Source organism: Schistocerca cancellata, chromosome 2 (genome assembly GCF_023864275.1).
Source record: "Schistocerca cancellata isolate TAMUIC-IGC-003103 chromosome 2, iqSchCanc2.1, whole genome shotgun sequence".
In the NCBI taxonomy this organism is placed as follows: Eukaryota; Metazoa; Arthropoda; class Insecta; order Orthoptera; family Acrididae; genus Schistocerca; species Schistocerca cancellata.
In genome coordinates, this window is record NC_064627.1 from 205992036 (window position 1) to 206010837 (window position 18802).

Sequence of the window (18802 nt, forward strand, 5' to 3'; positions counted from 1 at the left end):
AAAAATTGTGGTATTGCAGATGACATAGTTTATTAATACCGTCTTGTGGGTGATTTGTGTTGGCAGTCGCAGGAGAGACAATGTAAGAAACAGGTAAAGTACGTATACAATCTAAACAACAGCACGGTCTTAATGTTAACGTATTCCTAACCTACATAAAATTTGTATTTATGTAATTGATAAATAGGAAAAGACAGAAACATAGTGACGAGGCCACAAGTGTGGCGAAAAAATTTCGGGTATTAAATAAAACAGATAATTGTGTTTCTGGCAAGAAGGCAGATCCTCTGTACTACATTAATGCCTTTGCTGCTTGTAGATATAAAACTGAAAGTATTTGTTACGTTCTGTGTCGTGATAGAGATGCGGCGAACGCTCACGCTCACGCTCAGAGCAGTCGGACGCGACCCTGTCGAGGAACTCGGGGCGTCGGCGCGCTCATTTGTGTGAGAGCGGACAAGTATGCGCGCGCCGTGCCAGAGGGGAGTTCATTTCTTGCCCGCTTTCCACGTATTTGGCACGGCGCGCAGGTGGGAATTCCGATCGTGCCTGCGGACGGCCTAATCCGCGCGGCAGCGGCGGCCCACGCCGGGCGCCAGAGCCGTCAAAACAAGCTCGCCCAGGAATGTCCATTCCGGCGGCACGCCGGCTTAAATTATAACCGCCTGATAAACAGACTGCGCCGCTGAAACGTCGAGTGTCCGCGAGAACGGCGCTCAACAGCTAAATTAAAATTAATTACTGTTAGCGAAAGCCGAAATGCACAAGTAATAAATTACCCAGTTGCTTAAATTACGTCAGGAGCGTGCGGCAGTTAGTCGGGAATAACACGGGCCGGATGGGCAGCATCCGGGCGCCTCGTCGCAGTAGCGTGCCGCGCTGATTAATTCCCTGCCGTCACTCCGCCGACTTATTTATTTCGCGGAGCGCGCCGTCCGCAGCTCGCCGCTGTGCGGGTGGCGCCGCTATGCATATTATGTTTTATTTTCGCTTGTTAAAAAGATCGCCTGATATGCAAGTGGCTGTTGGTTTGCCCTGCGCTCGAATGCGGCTTTTTATTAACGCACGCGGAATAGGCGATGTTCTATTGCTCGTCTACAAAGTACAACGATGAACATCAGCAACTCGTGAACATCAATCGGCTATGAGAACTGAGTACTGTTAAGAGAATTTGATACTCAATTTTTCCTTCAGGGCTTTCAGTATGACCACTAAGCTCGTGAGACAGAGGAACTATTTTGAGTAGAATGTTCGTTGTAACAATGTGTACAGTGGTCACCGCATCTGTGAATGAATGTACGCCGATGAGCCTAGACATTATGATTACCTCCGTAAAAGAATCTTTGAACGCAGTACAGCAGCGGTTTTACGTGGCATGGATTCAACAAGTCCTTGGTAGGTTTTCGGAGGTGTGTGGCACCAGATGTTTACTGGCCGATGGTTTGAAGGCTCACTGTTGTTGCCTCATAGCGTCTCAGATGTGTTCCATCGGCCGAATTTGGCGGCCATCCCTATCGAGCTCTTCATACCGCAGTACCACGATACTCACATTGTGACACGGACAGTTAATGCCATCACCGTCGGAATCTAATGTAAGCGTTATCCCCAGCGTAATATTCTATCAATGGCATGATGTCCGTTTAGAGCAGCTGCTCGCTTTGATGATAGCTTATGCTGACAAGGCCATCGACCTGGTGTCATAAGAACATGACTCATCTGACCAGGCGATACCTTTCCAATAATCTTCGGCCATCCCTATCGAGCTCTTCATACCGCAGTACCACGATACTCACATTGTGACACGGACAGTTAATGCCATCACCGTCGGAATCTAATGTAAGCGTTATCCCCAGCGTAATATTCTATCAATGGCATGATGTCCGTTTAGAGCAGCTGCTCGCTTTGATGATAGCTTATGCTGACAAGGCCATCGACCTGGTGTCATAAGAACATGACTCATCTGACCAGGCGATACCTTTCCAATAATCTTCGGTCCAGTATCGAAGATCCCGTGCCCACTGCTGTCGGAACTGACGATGTCGTTGGACTAATATGGGAACATATAGCTGTCGGTTTACTGCTGAACACCATATTTGCCAATGTGCGCTGAACGGCGTGCTCCGAAACACTTGTGACTGCACCAGCATTATATTCTATCGTCAAATCTGCCGTAGATCGTCGCTGATTCTAATTTACAGAGCGGGTAAACCTCCGACCTCCACGTTGTGTGATGACACGTGAATGTCCAACACCTTGTCGCCTACTACTCCTTTCACCATTCTGCAACCACAATGCTCACGACAGTAGCACGCGAGCAGCCGACCAGGTTCTCCGTTTCCGACATGGTCCTTCGCAGGCGCTGGGCCACAAACAATCTCTCGTTTGTCAATGTAACTTACGTCAGTGCATTTTCTCATTTACGGCCGTATCGTCGCTATAAGGATGCTCTATTTGCCTTTGCTCCACACATACATACTTTGCTCACTGCGCCAGTTGTGTGCAACGTCACTGAACTGTTCTAGGCGCTACAGTCTGGAATTGCGCGACCGCTACGGTCGCAGGTCCGAATCCTGCCTCGGGAATGCATGTGTGTGATGTCCTTAGGTTAGTTAGGTTTAAGTAGTTCTAAGTTCTAGGGGACTGATGACCTCAGAAGTTACGTCCCATAGTGCTCAGAGCCATTTGAACCATTTTTGCGTGCAACGTCAACACTCTCGGCTATTTTCATTAATTAGTGTATCTTTGGAGTGCATAAATAGTGCACAGACGTAGATTTTTTTTTAGTTTTTACAGTACTCCCTTCCTCCATTTTCCACTAAAAAGATTTACATCCTGTGGTCTCTTGCCGCTCAGTTATGGAAGTGCAGGGTCACCGACGACAATCAGATGTTTTAGAAAAGCTGGTTAGCTGTAGGTAGGTAAATTAGGTCTGCCTGCCAGGAGTCACTAACATTGCTTTTATATATAGAGGTGATGCAGTGGATGGTTGAGCATTGCCTGTTTGCTTGTGACGCAATCAAGGGATAGTCACAACGGTTTGTCACCTCGTTACGTAATTAAATTTTTGTTTCTTTGCAGTCATGTGTACAGTCATGATATATTGGGCGATGAAAAAATTTCCCATTCAAAAGCCGTACAGTCCAGGATCAGTATGCCAAACAAGCGAATTTACCGCGAGCATTGAGGGATCATCCCACCGATGCACCAGGTTTGAGAAAACTCCGTAACCTGCTGCCTGACGAAGTCAAATGCCTGTTGCACATCTCGTTCTACATGATTCGTCAACCCTTCAAGGCTTTTTCTAAAGGACCGAAGGCGTTATAATCGCACGGGGAGAGATCAGGACTATAGGGAGGAACCTTGAGTGTCTCCCACTTGACTTGGCGTAACTTGTGTGTCGACAGGCGCCTTGTGCCGCATCGCGACCTATACGGAACTTAGTGCACCATTCCACAACGATGGTTCTCGACAGACATGCTGCCCTATACACATCCTTCATTCTCCGATGGACCAGAGTTTGTCCTTTGGCATCCAAGTAAATAATAACGACACGTTAGTTCTGTGTGGACGAATTTGATGATAAGTGGTTCACGTTTCCACATTTACCGCGCGCACATCCCTTTCCTATTGTCGATGCTTATATAGACGAATAGGAGTCGCTCTGTGTTGCATATACGCTACAGCAACGCCCTCAACGGAAACTTCTTGGTTGCCGCGTATGTTGAAATCTCCGCGCCATATTGTCGTACCCCGCCGCTAGGCTATTCAAAACAAAGTGGTGCTCGCCAACTCCACGTTACCAGTGTAATACGTCATTTTCTCGTAGCTCTTCTAGCAGGGTAGTGCGACACTACGGCGCCGAGATTTCAAAGTATACCAGTGTTGCAGACATATGGGTGCTATAACTATACATTTCCGAGGTGATAATCAAAACCTTACGATACCCGTTGTATGTTCGAAATGGTAATCCAGTGGATCCAGCTCAGCTGGTCAGTCACGTCTATTTTACCTTGCGTACCGAGACATCATTCCCATCCGCAGTTCGATTCTGGGATAAGTTCACATTCCGACTTTACTCTTCCGTAGCCTTTGTCGTGTAGTATGGAGCTCGCTGTTCTCATGATTTAACAAAGTTATTGGTATCTAATTTTCGTGGCCGGATGCTATTCCTGTCGTGAGAGTTGTGAATTAACATAATGGTAAGGGGGGGTGGGAAGAAGAGAAAATTCTCTTCGTGCGTCGTTTGTTTATAAATCGTGTAAATATTATTTGTTATTTGTATCTTACCGCTTTTTACTTGTTCGTGGGTAGGATTTGCCCTAATGAACGTGGAAAACCAACTGAAAACAACACTCAGGCTGGCCCTTGTACCGGACGGTTTCGATTTGGGTCTGGATCACCTCCCGACTTTGTAACAGTTGGGCAGTGATGGACTGTATTGAACATTTCTGCAGGTGTATTTTTCCCTTCACGTCCTTTGGCTTCTCCAACTCACAACAGAAGTACCACGTTCCAAACAAAGCTGCACATCGGGCTAAACTACAGACTGGTCTTTCACCACAACCAGGTTTTACGCTTTCGACATTCGTTGGCTCTCCGGCAAGAGCCTCAGGCTCCGCAGACGAGTCACTCCGCACTAGCACTCCAACTCCCATCTCGGCTATACCGCAAGCTAACGCGCTATTCTGTGCACTGAGCGATACGAACAGTTTTTTTGGTATTTTTTGTTGTTTTTATTTGGCCTCTAGCTGCCCAGCTATTGTCCAACTACATTGCTACTGAATATACACCAGCGAAAAAAATCGCATCGTCAAGAAGCAGTAGTGCGACATAAACGAAAGTTGGTACGCGTCTTTGCACGTCTGATAGATGTCTATGCAAATTTCGCGCCAGTCACAAAAGAGTGGTGCTAGCAGCGCCACTATGAGGGTTGTTTTAAACACGTGCTGTAACGGTCGTGAGCAGTTTGGACCTAGCGAGTTTATGGTAGTCAAGAATGCCTTTAAGGCGAAGAAGATGCCAGTGTCAACAGCTCACCTAGTTTGAACGAGAAATGTGTAATAGGGATACGAGAGGCCAGATGTTCCTTCTCCGATATAGCAGAAATATTTTACAGAAATGCAGTAACTGTACATGTTGGCAGCGGTGGTCTCGAGAATGCAGGTAGGATGAAGACCGGGTTTCGGATGGCCACGTGGCGCTGCCATGAGGGAAGACTATAGTGCTCGGTGTAGCTCTGGCGCATGTTATTGCACCCGCAGTAGCATTCCGAGCAGCAGTTGGCACTACAGTGACACAATGAACTGCTACAAATCGATTAATTCAAGGATAGCTCCGAGCCAGACGCGCTGTATTGTGCATTCCACTGACCCCATACCACCGCCATTTGCAACTTCAGTGGTGTCAAGCGAGAGCTCATTGGAAGGTACGAAGGAGGTTTGTTGTGTTTTCTGATGAACAGCGGTTCTGCTTTGGTGCCTATGATGGTCGTATTTCGGTTAGTAGCAGGCCAGGTGAGCGCCTGGAACCAATCTGTCTTCGGCCAAGACGCACTCATTGGCCTACTCCTGCAGTTACGGTCTGGGGTGCGATTTCGTGTAACAGCAGGTGAACTCTTGTAGTTACCCCACGCATCTTGACTAGAAATTCGTGCGTCAATCTGATGGTTCGATCACATTGGCTAATGAGAGAGTAATCTGCACTAGGGAGACCCCTACCGGCAACATACAATTGGCAGTGAGCCGAACTTTCCGTTTTTGTGCGTAATGTGAAAGGTGCACCCTTGTGCAATAGGACGAATCTTTGTGAAAGACCGTGTGTAACTGCGTGCATGAGTATCTGTGACGGAAGTAGACTCTTAATTTATTTAATTGACATTTATATTGTAATTATTGCACACATTTTAACATCACACATGTCCTTTTTTAGAGATGTGCAAAGACACTTCACGGTGTCTGTAGTAGTATACTAACTCGTTGCACGTCAGAGAGTTGCTCTTCCCCACCGGTCATATAACGGTCGCGGGTCTTCAGATAAGGGAACATACAGCCAGGGGAATCCTTCCAGGGTCGTCTGGTCGCTAGGTTTGACCGCAGCTGTGATAAGCACGACGGATCGCCGCGATCCGTCGCATGTGATATCTCTGCAAGCGTCTCTCTCTGCGACCCCGTCACACACGAGTGATTTGCCAAGCAGTTTCAGAGAGTATTACTAACGCCGCTGTATCTAGGAGTTCTTCTGTATTAAGCACCAGTGACAGTTGATCTCCGTAACTCCAAGAATACTTACAAAATAAATTTAAAAAAAAACTAAAACTGTAATTTATTAAACTTGTTTTCAAATACCTTTCTGGGGAACAGTAGGCTACTTTGCAGAACATATTAAATTTTTCACTTATCTCAATTGGGTCGTGTACATATTTCGTGTGTGCTGATACAGTTAGTTTCTCATTTATAGTCCTCCAATCCTTTTTCATTCTTTAGCCAACAGTTTAACTTCAATGTACCCAGTTTGTTTTGCAATCTCGATGTGTGTATAGATATTTTGCCAATAGGAATATTGCTGATTACCATAACAATTGTTGTAAATTGTATGAGGGATAGTTAGATTATATGAAATGACAAAGGACTTCAGTATAGCTGTGTAATAGATTTACCCTAAATATTTAAATGTCCACTTAATATTACGGTACGTCATTGTGTTTAGAAGTTAAAAATATCGAAGTCACCAGATGGAGCTCAGTATTTCGTGACTGTTACTATGAAACTCCCGTCAATTCAATTTCTCCAGCACAAGCTTCAAAATGCTAATTGTTGTGGGTTGGTAGGAAAGCCAACACCGGTATGAGAAGAAGCCGAAAGGCACTCGTTTTAGCTCACGCAGGCTGACGTGAGATCTGGAACAGGACAAGGAAATTAGACTTTAGCAAAAAAGGACGTAGTTGTTGGAATACTTAACTTTAATCCGTAAATGGTGAACGTCGCTCTGGACGGTACATGTTTTACAGTATCAATAGTAACTGGTAATGGCGCCTTGCTAGGTCGTAGCAAATGACGTAGCTGAAGGCTATGCTAACTATCGTCTCGGCAAATGAGAGCGTAATTTGTCAGTAAACCATCGCTAGCGAAGTCGGTTGTACAACTGGGGCGAGTGCTAGGAAGTGTGTCTAGACCTGCCGTGTGGCGGCGCTCGGTCTGCAATCACTGATAGAGGCGACACGCGGGTCCGACGTATACTAACGGACCGCGGCCGATTTAAAGGCTACCACCTAGCAAGTGTGGTGCCTGGCTGTGACACCACACTAATCACCGCGAAATCGGAGGGTGTCAGTGTTTTTCTATTTCTGTTCCTGTTCCTTCTTAACATAAATGACAGTAGGGGGCTCCACGTCTGACAATGAGAGGTCCCCAGCGGTGAGATCAACGTCTTGAAACAGTGTGCAGTGATGTTAGTTAAGATCCCAGCCATTCACTCTGGTGGTCCCTTTCTCAGGCGGTCTTGACGAAAAAAAGTCGTAATTTAGCAAGACACCTAACAGCGTTAAAAATGTAGTGCTATAATGCTGGATTGATGGTTTAATGGATAGGGTAAAGCCTTGACGTGCAGAAAGTTGTAGGTTGGAGCCTTGTCAGCTACTTCAAATTTGTTTTTCCTTTGTCACATTTTATTCATCGTATCAACTTCTTCATTTGCTATCATTTTTCTTCCTCTCATTTTTTCCGACTGAAATCTTCAAGCGTTTTTAATTAATTTATGTATTTCGATTTAATTTGTTTCATGTAATCATTCTACAGGGTGATTCAAAAAGAATACCACAACTTTAAAAATGTGTATTGAATGAAAGAAACATAATATAACCTTCTGTTATACATCATTACAAAGAGTATTTAAAAAGGTTTTTTTTTTTCACTCAAAAACAAGTTCAGAGATGTTCAATATGGCCCCCTCCAGACACTCGAGCAATATCAACCCGATACTCCAACTCGTTCCACACTGTCTGTAGCATATCAGGCGTAACAGTTTGGATAGCTGCTGTTATTTCTCGTTTCAAATCATCATTGGTGGCTGGGAGAGGTGGCCGAAACACCATATCCTTAACATACCCCCATAAGAAAAAATCGCAGGGGGTAAGATCAGGGCTTCTTGGAGGCCAGTGATGAAGTGCTCTGTCACGGGCTGCCTGGCGGCCGATCCATCGCCTCGGGTAGTTGACGTTCAGGTTTCATAACTAACCTTTTTCGTAGGACTCTCCATACAGTTGATTGTGGAATTTGCAGCTCTCTGCTAGCTCTGCGAGTCGATTTTCCTGGGCTGCGAACAAATGCTTGCCGGATGCGTGCTACATTTTCATCACTCGTTCTCGGCCGTCCAGAACTTTTCCCTTTGCACAAACACCCATTCTCTGTAAACTGTTTATACCAACGTTTAACACACCACCTATTAGGAGGTTTAACACCATACTTCGTTCGAAATGCACGCTGAACAACTGTCGTCGATTCACTTCTGCCGTACTCAATAACACAAAAAGCTTTCTGTTGAGCGGTCGCCATCTTAGCGTCAATTGACGCTGACGCCTAGTCAACAGCGCCTCAAGCGAACAAATGTACAACTAAATGAAACTTTATAGCTCCCTTAATTCGCCGACAGATAGTGCTTAGCTCTGCCTTTTGTCGTTGCAGAGTTTCAAATTCCTAAAGTTGTGGTATTCTTTTTGAATCACCCTGTATTTTTTCTTCCAGGCTATTCATTATGCCTATTCCTCATTTTACTTGAATTTCGTTTTACTTATAATCCCTTCTTTCGTTTAAATCTTCATCTGTGTTTTTGTCCGTACTGCAATAGCAATGTAGGGTATGTTTATTTGTACGACCATTATCATCCAAAAACAATACACATCTTGTAATGAAAAATACATTTTTGTATGAAATTCGTCTGTTGTAACTCTATTGGTCGTCACGTAAAAGTCCAATTTTTTTTTCTTTTCGTTGATCACCCGCGAACTAGAGTTAATGGCTACAAGATGTGATACCTAGGATCTTAACCTACATCTCCATATAGATGAGTTGAAAAAGTCAATCCCATTGCTGAGGAGCTCTCCTTGTGAGAATGTTCCGTGGTCCCTGAATAACCATTCATTCTAACTTAAAGTTATTACCCAACGTGGAAAGCGAAACGAAACGAAACAAAACAAAACAACACACCCGCACTTAATAACTAAATAACGAGTCGTGCCACACCTTATATGCGGTTCATCAGACTACGTGAGAATTCAAAACGATCAGTGATCGATCGCTGCAGTCTGCGATTTGCTCCCTCACGTGCGGTGTCCAGATCAATCGACCTGGCGGCGGACCTCTACGAGCCAACGCTCGTCTGTGAGACTCTTCAAAACACTGTAGCAGTACTGTTCATCTCGTAGACCCGATCCTTTTTGAAGTTTTTTATTGTATCCTGTTCAGTGGTGGTGGTTGTCGTCGTCTTTGCGCCGATAATCCACTCCCTAGTGGGAGAAGGATTGCACAGCTTGCCGCTTGTTACGCAACTCTCTCTCTCTCTCTCTCTCTCTCTCTCTCTCTCTCTCTCTCTCTCTTCACCTCCTAGTTCGCAGCTGCGCGCCATCGGCTTTCGCGGCCCGCGAGCGAGTTTGAGCCGGCTGCAGCGAGCGGCGCCGTTCCTGTAACCGTCTCGGGAACAGAGAAGGGACGCCCGCTCAAGTTTAATACTTCCGGGCCACACCTGTCATCGGATCGACGTCAGCCGTGCGAGCAGGGCGAAAGAATTGAACTGTTGCAGTTATACGTCAGGCTAATAGTACATGACAGAGATGATTCACCAGGAATGGAGTCTGACGCTTTCTTGTAAGTTGTACAAGACAAGGATAATGAAATGTAGCCGAATGCTGAGGGAATTAGAGACCAAAATAAATGACGATGGTCGAAGTACAGACGATATACGTTGAGGTGACAGCGATATGCACATACACAAATGGCAGTAGCATCGCGTACACAAGGTATAAAAGGGCAGTGCATTGGCGAAGCTGCCATTTGTACTCAGGTGATTCATGTGAAACGGTTTTCGATGTGATTGCGGCTGCACGACAGGAATTAACAGACGTTCAACGCGGAGTGGTAGTTGGAGCTAGAAGCACGGACATTCAATTCCGGAAATTGTTGGGGAAATCAGTACCCAGACATCCACAGTGTCAAGAGTGTGCAGATAATACCAAATTTCAGGCATTACCTCTTACCGCAGACAACGCAGTGGCCGACAGCCTTCTGTTAACGACCGGGAGCAGCGGCGTTGTTGTCAGTGCTAACAGACAAGCAACACTGCGTGAAATAATAGCAGAAATCAGCGTGAGAAGTACAACGAACGTATCCTTTAGGACAGTGCGGCGAAATTTGGCGATAATGGGCTGTAGCAGCAGACGCCCGACGCGAGTGTCTTTGCTGACAGCACGACATCGCCTGCATCGCCTCTCCTGGGATCGTGACTCTACGGCTTGGACTCTAGACGAATGGAAAACAGTGGTCTGTTCAGATGAGACCCGATTTCAGCTAGTAAGAGCTAGTTGGAGTATGGCACAGACCCCACGGAGCCATGGACCCAAGCTGTTAACAAGACACTGTGCAAGCTGGTGGTGGCGGCTCCATAATGGTCTGTCCTGTGTTCACATGGAATGGACTGGGTCCTCTGATCCAACTGAACCGATCATTTTCTGTGCTTCCAAACAACGTGGAGTTTTTATGGATGTCATTGCGCCATGTCACTGTGCCACAATCGATCGCGATTGTCTTGTTCAACATTATGGACAGTTCGAGCTAATGACTTAGCCGCTCAAGATTGCCCAGCGCAAATCCCATCGAACATTTATGCGGCATAATCGAGAGTCCAGTTCGTACACAAGATACTGAACCGGCAACACATTACAGTATTTCTGCAGGGAACATCCAACGACTTGTTGAGACCATGCCACGTCGAGTTGCTGAACTAGGCCGGGCAAAAGGAAGTCCGACACGATATTAGATATCCCATGACTTTTGTCACCTCAGTGTAAAATGCAGACTGTCAATAACAAAGAAGTGTTTCTGAAATAAGAGTAATTTTGTTGTCGTCCAGTATAAATTTAAGTGTTAGGAAGTCTGTTCTGATTGTATTTGCCTGGGTTGTAGCCTCTTGCACTGGAAAGTGGACAGTAAATATTTCAGACGGGGAGAGAATAGAAACTTTTGAAATGTTGTGCTACAGAAAAATGCCAGAGTTTAGAGGAAGACCCTGGCAGGAATAAAGTAAAGTGTTTTCCAATTGTAATATGATCTGTAAGTCTTTTCCAACGTCGTCGTCCGTGCCACACGCTCGACCCATCTCGGTCTTGGTGACATTCACTACTTTTGAAATGGGTGGATTTTATAGACGTTGTAAAATTCGCTGTTATATCGTCTTTTTCGTCTCCACACTCCCCAGCACGATCCTATTACTCTGCGAAGTGTCTCCCTCTAAAGGCGTCCAAGGTTTGGAATCAGTTGCTGTTAATGACCAAGTTTCTAACGCAGGTGAGTTTTTTGTTTGATATTAATGTTGTGGTGGGAGATACCAGTCTTGAACAAATTTGATTGTATCTAACGCAACCAGTCACAGTGTTAAAGGATTATTAATCCACATTTATGAGACACGCGTTTCGTGCTACTAGTCCTCAACATCAGGGATCGAGGTATAAAGATTTCTTAAACATTATATACTCTACTAATACTACTAACTAGATTGTTGGTAATTTGTTGAGTTGCCTGGGTCTTCATTAGGCCCACAATAATTGCCCTCCTACGTAGAAATGTAAAAATAATGTATGGCTTATTTCTCGCCAAAATATGTACACGGTAGTGTGTGTAGTGATGGTATGCTGGCGTCTAAGTGCATCTCTTCTTGGAGCAGCTAGTGGATGTACTTGCAGTTAGTCATAAAGCGAATGTTGGGTTGATTCCTCTCAAAAGGGTGAGGGAATTTCCTTGTCCAATTCGAGTGTGTACCCCGTCTGTAATGACGTCATCGACGACGGTCCGTTAAACCATAATTTTTCGTTCCTTTCTTCTATTTTCATAAATATTAAATTCATACTTCTTGTGAATGTGACAATTGAGCATTGGCAACCAAAGAACTGAAGTTGTAGGTTAGGGGCGAAATTTGCACGTAGATACGGTAATGCACTTTCCCCAGATCCTAATTCAAATGGTCGTCATGGGTGTGGATCTTAAATATATTTTCATTTAAAAGGTAATAAGAAACATGTAGAATTTACAATAGATAGAGGAGCGTACGATGATAATTATCGTCTCGTTACAAGAGATTATTAAAGAGAAAATCAGTTTACAATACTTACTTTCACTAGGCATATTAATTTACTGAAGTTGGAATTTACGTAAAACTCTATTTTATATTATAAATAATAATATAGACACATCAGTCTGTTCTAATAACAAATTTGTCAGTGCAGTACAAGGATTTGGCCACCAATTTATTCCTTAGGCTCATCTTAAACCGAATTTATTAGTAGCTGGTTTGTGACTCGTGGCGAGTTGTTAAAAATGTGTGTTTTTGAATAATGTACATCTTTCTGGACCAAGTGACATATCTTCGTGAAGATAATTCTTATTTCTGGTATTGATTCCGTGGATTGAGCTGTTGGTCTGAGAAAGATGCCGTCCGGTGTAGCCGCGCAGCCTAGGGCGATTTGCCACGGTTCGCGCGGCTCCTCCCGTCGGAGGTTCGATTCCTCCCTCGGGCAAGGGTGTGTGTGTGTGTGTGTGTGTGTGTGTGTGTGTGTGTGTGTGTTTGTTGTCCTTAGCGTAAGTTAGTTTAAGGTAGATTACGTAGTGTGTAAGTCTAGGGACCGATGACCTCAGCAGTTTGGTCCTGTAGGAACTTACCGGAAATCTGAGAGAGATTTATTTACGACAAGTTTCATTTAGGAATAAATACTTTGCGGAGCAGTGGCTAACATCCCAGTTTCTTGAACAGGCCTCTGTATGACATTCTTCACACCAGAAATAAATGATACTGCACGCTTCTGGACACGGAAAACTTTAAATTGGGTTAATGATGATCCCAAATGACATAGTGGAATGAAAATAAGAGAAGTATGGGAGCTTTTCTATTTTTTTTATCGCCGGTGTCCGACAACATCCACATTGAAAATAAAAGATTTGCTTAGACGCTTCGTCTCTTTAGTGTCTGTTAAAGGTGAGAAAGGAGAGCCAGCTCATAGTCTGCTATAGTTTAAGAAAACCATGCTCACAGGCTGGTGAACGTGATTGAGGCGCGCCTTCTCTAGTCTAGAGACCATTGCTTACAGCGCATAACTAAACAAACAGGTTCCCAGCAGTCGCAGTTACTTTAGCGTAATGTGTAGTGTCGCGAGGTTGTGTTGCGGAACTATCGAGACAGAATGACTCATTTCACTGTGCCATTCTGAGAAAGGCGTGTGGCGTTGCGATGCTAGTGTTCTAATTTGTCCATATGTAGATTTATCACAACTGAAATATTACTTCTGAGACCACTGTGACCCCCGATAATAGCATGAAGACTCACAGATAACGTCTGGGTCACTCTTTACGAATATATTTGGATGACTGGTTTCGACCGTTGCCACAGGCATATTCTAATTTCTGCGAATCGTAGTTTGTCAGACCGAAGCTTCAGTTAAATAAATCAGTTTACAAGTTAGTGACAGAAATGGGATTGCCAATTCGGCACGAAGAAATGTAATTATTATTTTCTTTTTTTGTGTTATGCGTAACAGTTTGCCAGTTGTGTAATCAGCAGTTTTTCAAGCATTGTGCAAGTATGTGGAGCTTTTCCAATTTTGAGAGACTCGGTAGTGATTGCCGAATCGCAGCAACACGTTCATACACTCGAAGTCGAAGGAAAACCGGTGGCGGAACTTGCCCTAGTAGCTGATTGGTTAGTCTGTGTCCTCGTGATTATCTCTGAAGCAGAGGGAGGCTCGCGGACTCTGGGGAATACCCAGTTTCTCCGTCGGCACTGTCGGCGTCCTCTAAAAGCAGCAGGCGCGGAGACAGCCGTGGGAGTCTCGCTGATAGATCCGCAGCTTCAGCGTCGCCGTTTACTGTGACGCGGTGCCAGTGTGGTGATAAACTTGTGTGAAGCATAGCTTCTCAGAGAAAATTGCAGATCCCTGTAGTTATGTAAAGTGTGTCACTTCATTCTTCCTTGGAGCGGTGTCAGCGATTTTCGGCAAGTGAGGTAAGCTGCTTGTGCCCTTACAAATTATAGTCACGTGCTTCATATGCTGCGTTTTGTAACGTGGGGGAATACTGTAAAGTGAAATAAAGGAAGATTCATCAGTGTTATAATCAACAGTCTCTCAGCAACGCTTCATATACAAATTAATCTTACGATTATACAGTGCAAATTGTCACGACCAGTATTTGCGTCCTCGATGAATTTCGTCTAATGGGCATTAGGCTGTGGTCCAAGGCATATGTCCTTGTATAACGTTTCGTCTCCAAATGATGGAGGCATCAGCAGTGGCCATAAAGACTCAGGTAGCATTTTTATAGCCTCTTATAAAGCCTCCAGCATTTAGAGACGAAACATTAGGCAAGAAAATATGCCCAGGACCACAGCCTAGCGCCCGTGAAACAAAAATCGCCAAGGACTGGAATCAAAAAGTTGTGAGGAAGCTGGATATATTTTTATTTTCTCCGTCTTAGTTGCATGAGTATACGACTTGGCTTGGGTCTTTCAGACGTAACAGTAGACACATAGGCTGTCCTATTAGTGAAAGTATTTGTTGCTCACAGTTTGACTTTGTTTCACAAAGCTATTCGTGCCTTTTGGCATTATTTTATATAACTAGTTACGGGTAGTAACAAGATGTGTTGTTTGAGAATGGGCTTGTAAGTCCGAAACCGGTAACCACTGCAGCAAAATTTTATAATAGTGCAACTGAGGCGGAGTAAATAATAATAATAATAAAAATATTCAGTCTCCTCAGTGCTGAACAGTTACAGACCTACCATCCTATGGCAGCACGCTTCAAGTGAACATGAAACAGTTGTGTTGACTCGGTGGATAACTGCAATACTAAAAATGCAAGGCTTTTGTGTTGGATCCCCAGTCGGTTCTTCGATTTTTTCTCTCATTTACCACTCCATTCACCTGTGGCAATGATTTGTATATATGAGTAATGCCAAGTGGCTATGTGGTTCGGAATACACGATGGACTGCAGTTCCACCCACAACTGACTGAGCAGGTCAGTTCGAAGGTCAGAGGAAGAGAAGAGCTTACCACCTCCAATAGAGCCATGCCTAGTAAAGTTTTCCATTGTTAAACCAACCGTCGAGTTGACAGCTTTGCTTTGCTTTACTGAATTGAACAGTGAAGCTGCACTTCCTTAACACTGAATATCTATCGTCAGTAGCATGAACTACAACAACGTGTTAAGATTTTCTATACCTAAATCGGCGCTGAATAAAATTTATTTGGTGCATTGCAGGTGCCTGCTAATCCAGAACTCGATCACGTATGTTTTCCTTTTTATAAATTCTTTGTGATTACGCTATCCTGTTTTTGGAAAGACAGCAGACAACTGGTCAGTTACGGTTGTAAGGTAGGGGACCCAAATTAGATTAACTTAGTGTGTTAGGACCTGTATAAGCCCTGAGGGATTACGGAAAAGACTACAGATTGGTATATATTCCTGAGTACATTCTCCACCTGAAGGTAACTTGAATTAAATTATCACATACTGAAGTTAGTATTTGACAAAAACGTTGACGCTGCAGAAACATCAGTACAAAAAAGTGTTCGTAATTCTATCCCCCATAAAAAGTCTCAAAAATGCAATTCACTTAAATGTACTTTCCGCTTACAACAGTGCGAAATACTTTCACTATTAAAAATCTCTTGAAAGGCGAGAATGGCCAGTGTTTTCAAAATATTTTCAGCTTTCTAAAATTGTGTTGTATATGAATTTATATATCTTGGTAGATGAGCATATTTCATGACAACAAACCAAGCATTTTCTGCGACGAATCCATATGTCTCCGCTTCCTTATTCAGTAGGAAAAAGTAAATTTCTGCAAATAGCAAATAAAATTAATTTTTAATTACAGTTCCAAATATCGTCCACCCACCCCCGGACGAAAATGGGAACAGCAAGAGGGGACGAAATTGTGAACATCCCCAGCTTTATTGTAATAGCCGCTTGGCCGCTTAAGCAACATAGGCCAAACCGTTGACGATAGCGATTTCACGCCAGAAACTACAACACACAACTAAAGCAAAGCGCAATATTTGAACACAAACCGCTGCTTACACTAGGAATAGCACGCTATTAGTTTGACTACTGCACTAACTCACCTCAGCGTAAAAAGATTAATTCCTTCGTACCCGGAAGCTAAACGTGCTGCACACAGCAGACACTCGCAAGAAAAATTGGACTGAGGTCACGCATGCACGCACAGTTAAATATTTCTTACCAACCGTGGAAACCGGGAATTCCAAGGTGAAAGAAATTAGGAGCAAGGACTATATTAGGGTCACTTACTTTAGTAGTGCATTAGTTCCATGCTCTACATTTAGACTATATTGACGTTCATTTGTGTGTGACCGCGATAATAGTAAATGGAGTTGTGAGTTTTGTTTTGTTGATAGTGGGGTTTTATAGGTAAAAAACGCGATTCAGACAATATGCCTTGAGGAAAGCCCAGTTCCTTTCGACCAAATGCGAGGTCAGCTGATAGTGGGACGGGTGGAGTCACAGTTGGAAATATTGTGGAAGAGTATCTCCTGTCGGGAAATTTGCATTAAAACCAAGAATAACGTCCCGAAAACCCTAATGGAAACCAATAGATTTGATTTATTTTTTTAATTTTAAATTGAGCACAGTTCGTCTCCGTTCAAATATAAAGGCTTGCTGTGTGTTTGAGTCTCTCTTAATGTGTGCATGTAAATGAAGTCTATGACTTTGCTCACCTTGTATAGTCTAAAAACTCCTGAGGGGAAAAATACTTTCTGAACTTCACGGACTAGAGTTGACTGTTTCAGATCTGGTCATTTACAGAGCCTCGGTTCTTTTCAGCATGCTGCCAGGAGCGCTGTTGGTAGGGTGGAGGGTAGCCAATTGCGAATGAATGGGAAGGATTAACAGTTCCGGCATTTCCATTACAGCCACTAGAAATCCACCGAAAGACATGTTCAGGACCGGGACATGATATCTGGCTGTAGCATTTCATGAATACTCGATCAGTCATCGAAATACTGGGCGCTGAAGTGGAATCATCGCTTCAGCTAGAAGCCCAAAAACATATCATCAGTCAGTCACGCCAAGGAATCCCCGGAAGTCGAAACGTCACCTTCTTCTTCACAACAGGTTGTTTGATTTTGCGACAGTCGTACCCTCACCTAAAATCTTGCAAGCTGATCATCACATACTGAGCGAGACGGCGCAGTGCTTAGCATTCGAGAGGACAACTGCTGAAATCCCTGGCCGACCATTCACTTGTAGATTTTACGTGCTTTCCCTAAATTGATTTGTGCTCTTCCGTTATGGTTCCTTCAAAAGGGTATGGTCGGTTTCATTGCCCAGGCTACCGCAGCCTAAGTATGTGCTCAGTCTTCGATGACCACGTTGTCGAAGGGACATTAAACACTAAACTGTCTCCCTCTGATTAACACATTGCGCTAATATACGAAGTAATCCCCTGTAATGCTGAGTAAAAATAGAAAAATACTCAAAAGCATCTTCCAGTATGTCTTAGTATATTCCGAGCAGGATCGTTAGGGTTGAGAAAAGCCCACAGAGGTTTAATAGCCGGCCGCGGTGGTCTAGCGGTTCTAGGCGCTCAGTCCGGAACCGCGCGACTGCTACGGTCGCAGGTTCGAATCCTGCCTCGGCCATGGATGTGTGTGATGTCCTTAGGTTAGTTAGGTTTAAGTAGTTCTAAGTTCTAGGGGACTGATGACCACAGATGTTAAGTCCCATAGTGCTCAGAGCCATTTTTTGAGGTTTAATAGTCATGCTAAAAATAACTGCTACGTAAACGAATATAGCCTCATCTTAGATTAAAGAGAAGTCAAAACCAAGCTGACAAAAAAAACCTGAACGAAACAAAAAGGAGCGTAAGAAAAGCAATGAGAGAAGCGTTCAATGACGTTGAAAGTAAAATTTTGTCAGCCGATTTGAGTAAAAACCATATGAGGTTTTGGTCATACGTAAAATCAGTAAGTGGTTCAAAATCCTATATTTATTCACGCACCGGAGTGGAAGGTAACAGAGAAAAGGCCTAAATACTCAATTCCGTCTTCCGAAGTTGTTTCACCGCGAAAGATGGTAATACGTTTCCTCCTTTCAATCGTCGTGCGAACTTCGAAGTGGCAGATATTGAGATAACCGATCAGTAAACAGAAAAGCAACTACATTCGCTTAGTTGCGGAAAGTCATCCGGACCAGATGAGATACCTATAAAATTCTACTGAGATTATGCGAAAGAACATGTTCCCCTTCTAACTGCAGTGTATCGTAGTTCGGTGGAGCAACTAAAAGTATCTAGCGACTTGAAAAAAGCGTAGATCATTCCAGTTTCCAAAACCGGTCGTAGAATAGATGCACATACACTACTGGCGATTAAAATTGCTACACCACGAAGATGACGTGCTACAGACGCGAAATTTAACCGACAGGAAGAAGATGCTGTGATATGCAAATGATTAGCTTTTCAGAGCATTCACACAAGGTTGGCGCCGGTGGCGACACCTACAACGTGCTGACATGAGGAAAGTTTC

At 44.0% G+C, this 18802-nt stretch overlaps 1 protein-coding gene across 5 annotated transcripts in view; it reads left to right on the forward strand.

The window, feature by feature from the left end:
• Positions 1 to 18802, forward strand: part of LOC126161534 (stress-activated protein kinase JNK) — a 566777-nt gene that overhangs the window by 242143 nt on the left and 305832 nt on the right. Inside the window, exon 1 of one of the 5 annotated variants that reach the window (XM_049917456.1) lies at positions 14107 to 14256. The exons of the other annotated variants lie outside the window; for them this stretch is intronic. The gene's annotated coding sequence lies outside the window, so the exon portion shown is untranslated. Of the gene's footprint in view, positions 1 to 14106; positions 14257 to 18802 lie in introns of those variants that run through there. 5 annotated transcript variants of the gene reach the window in all.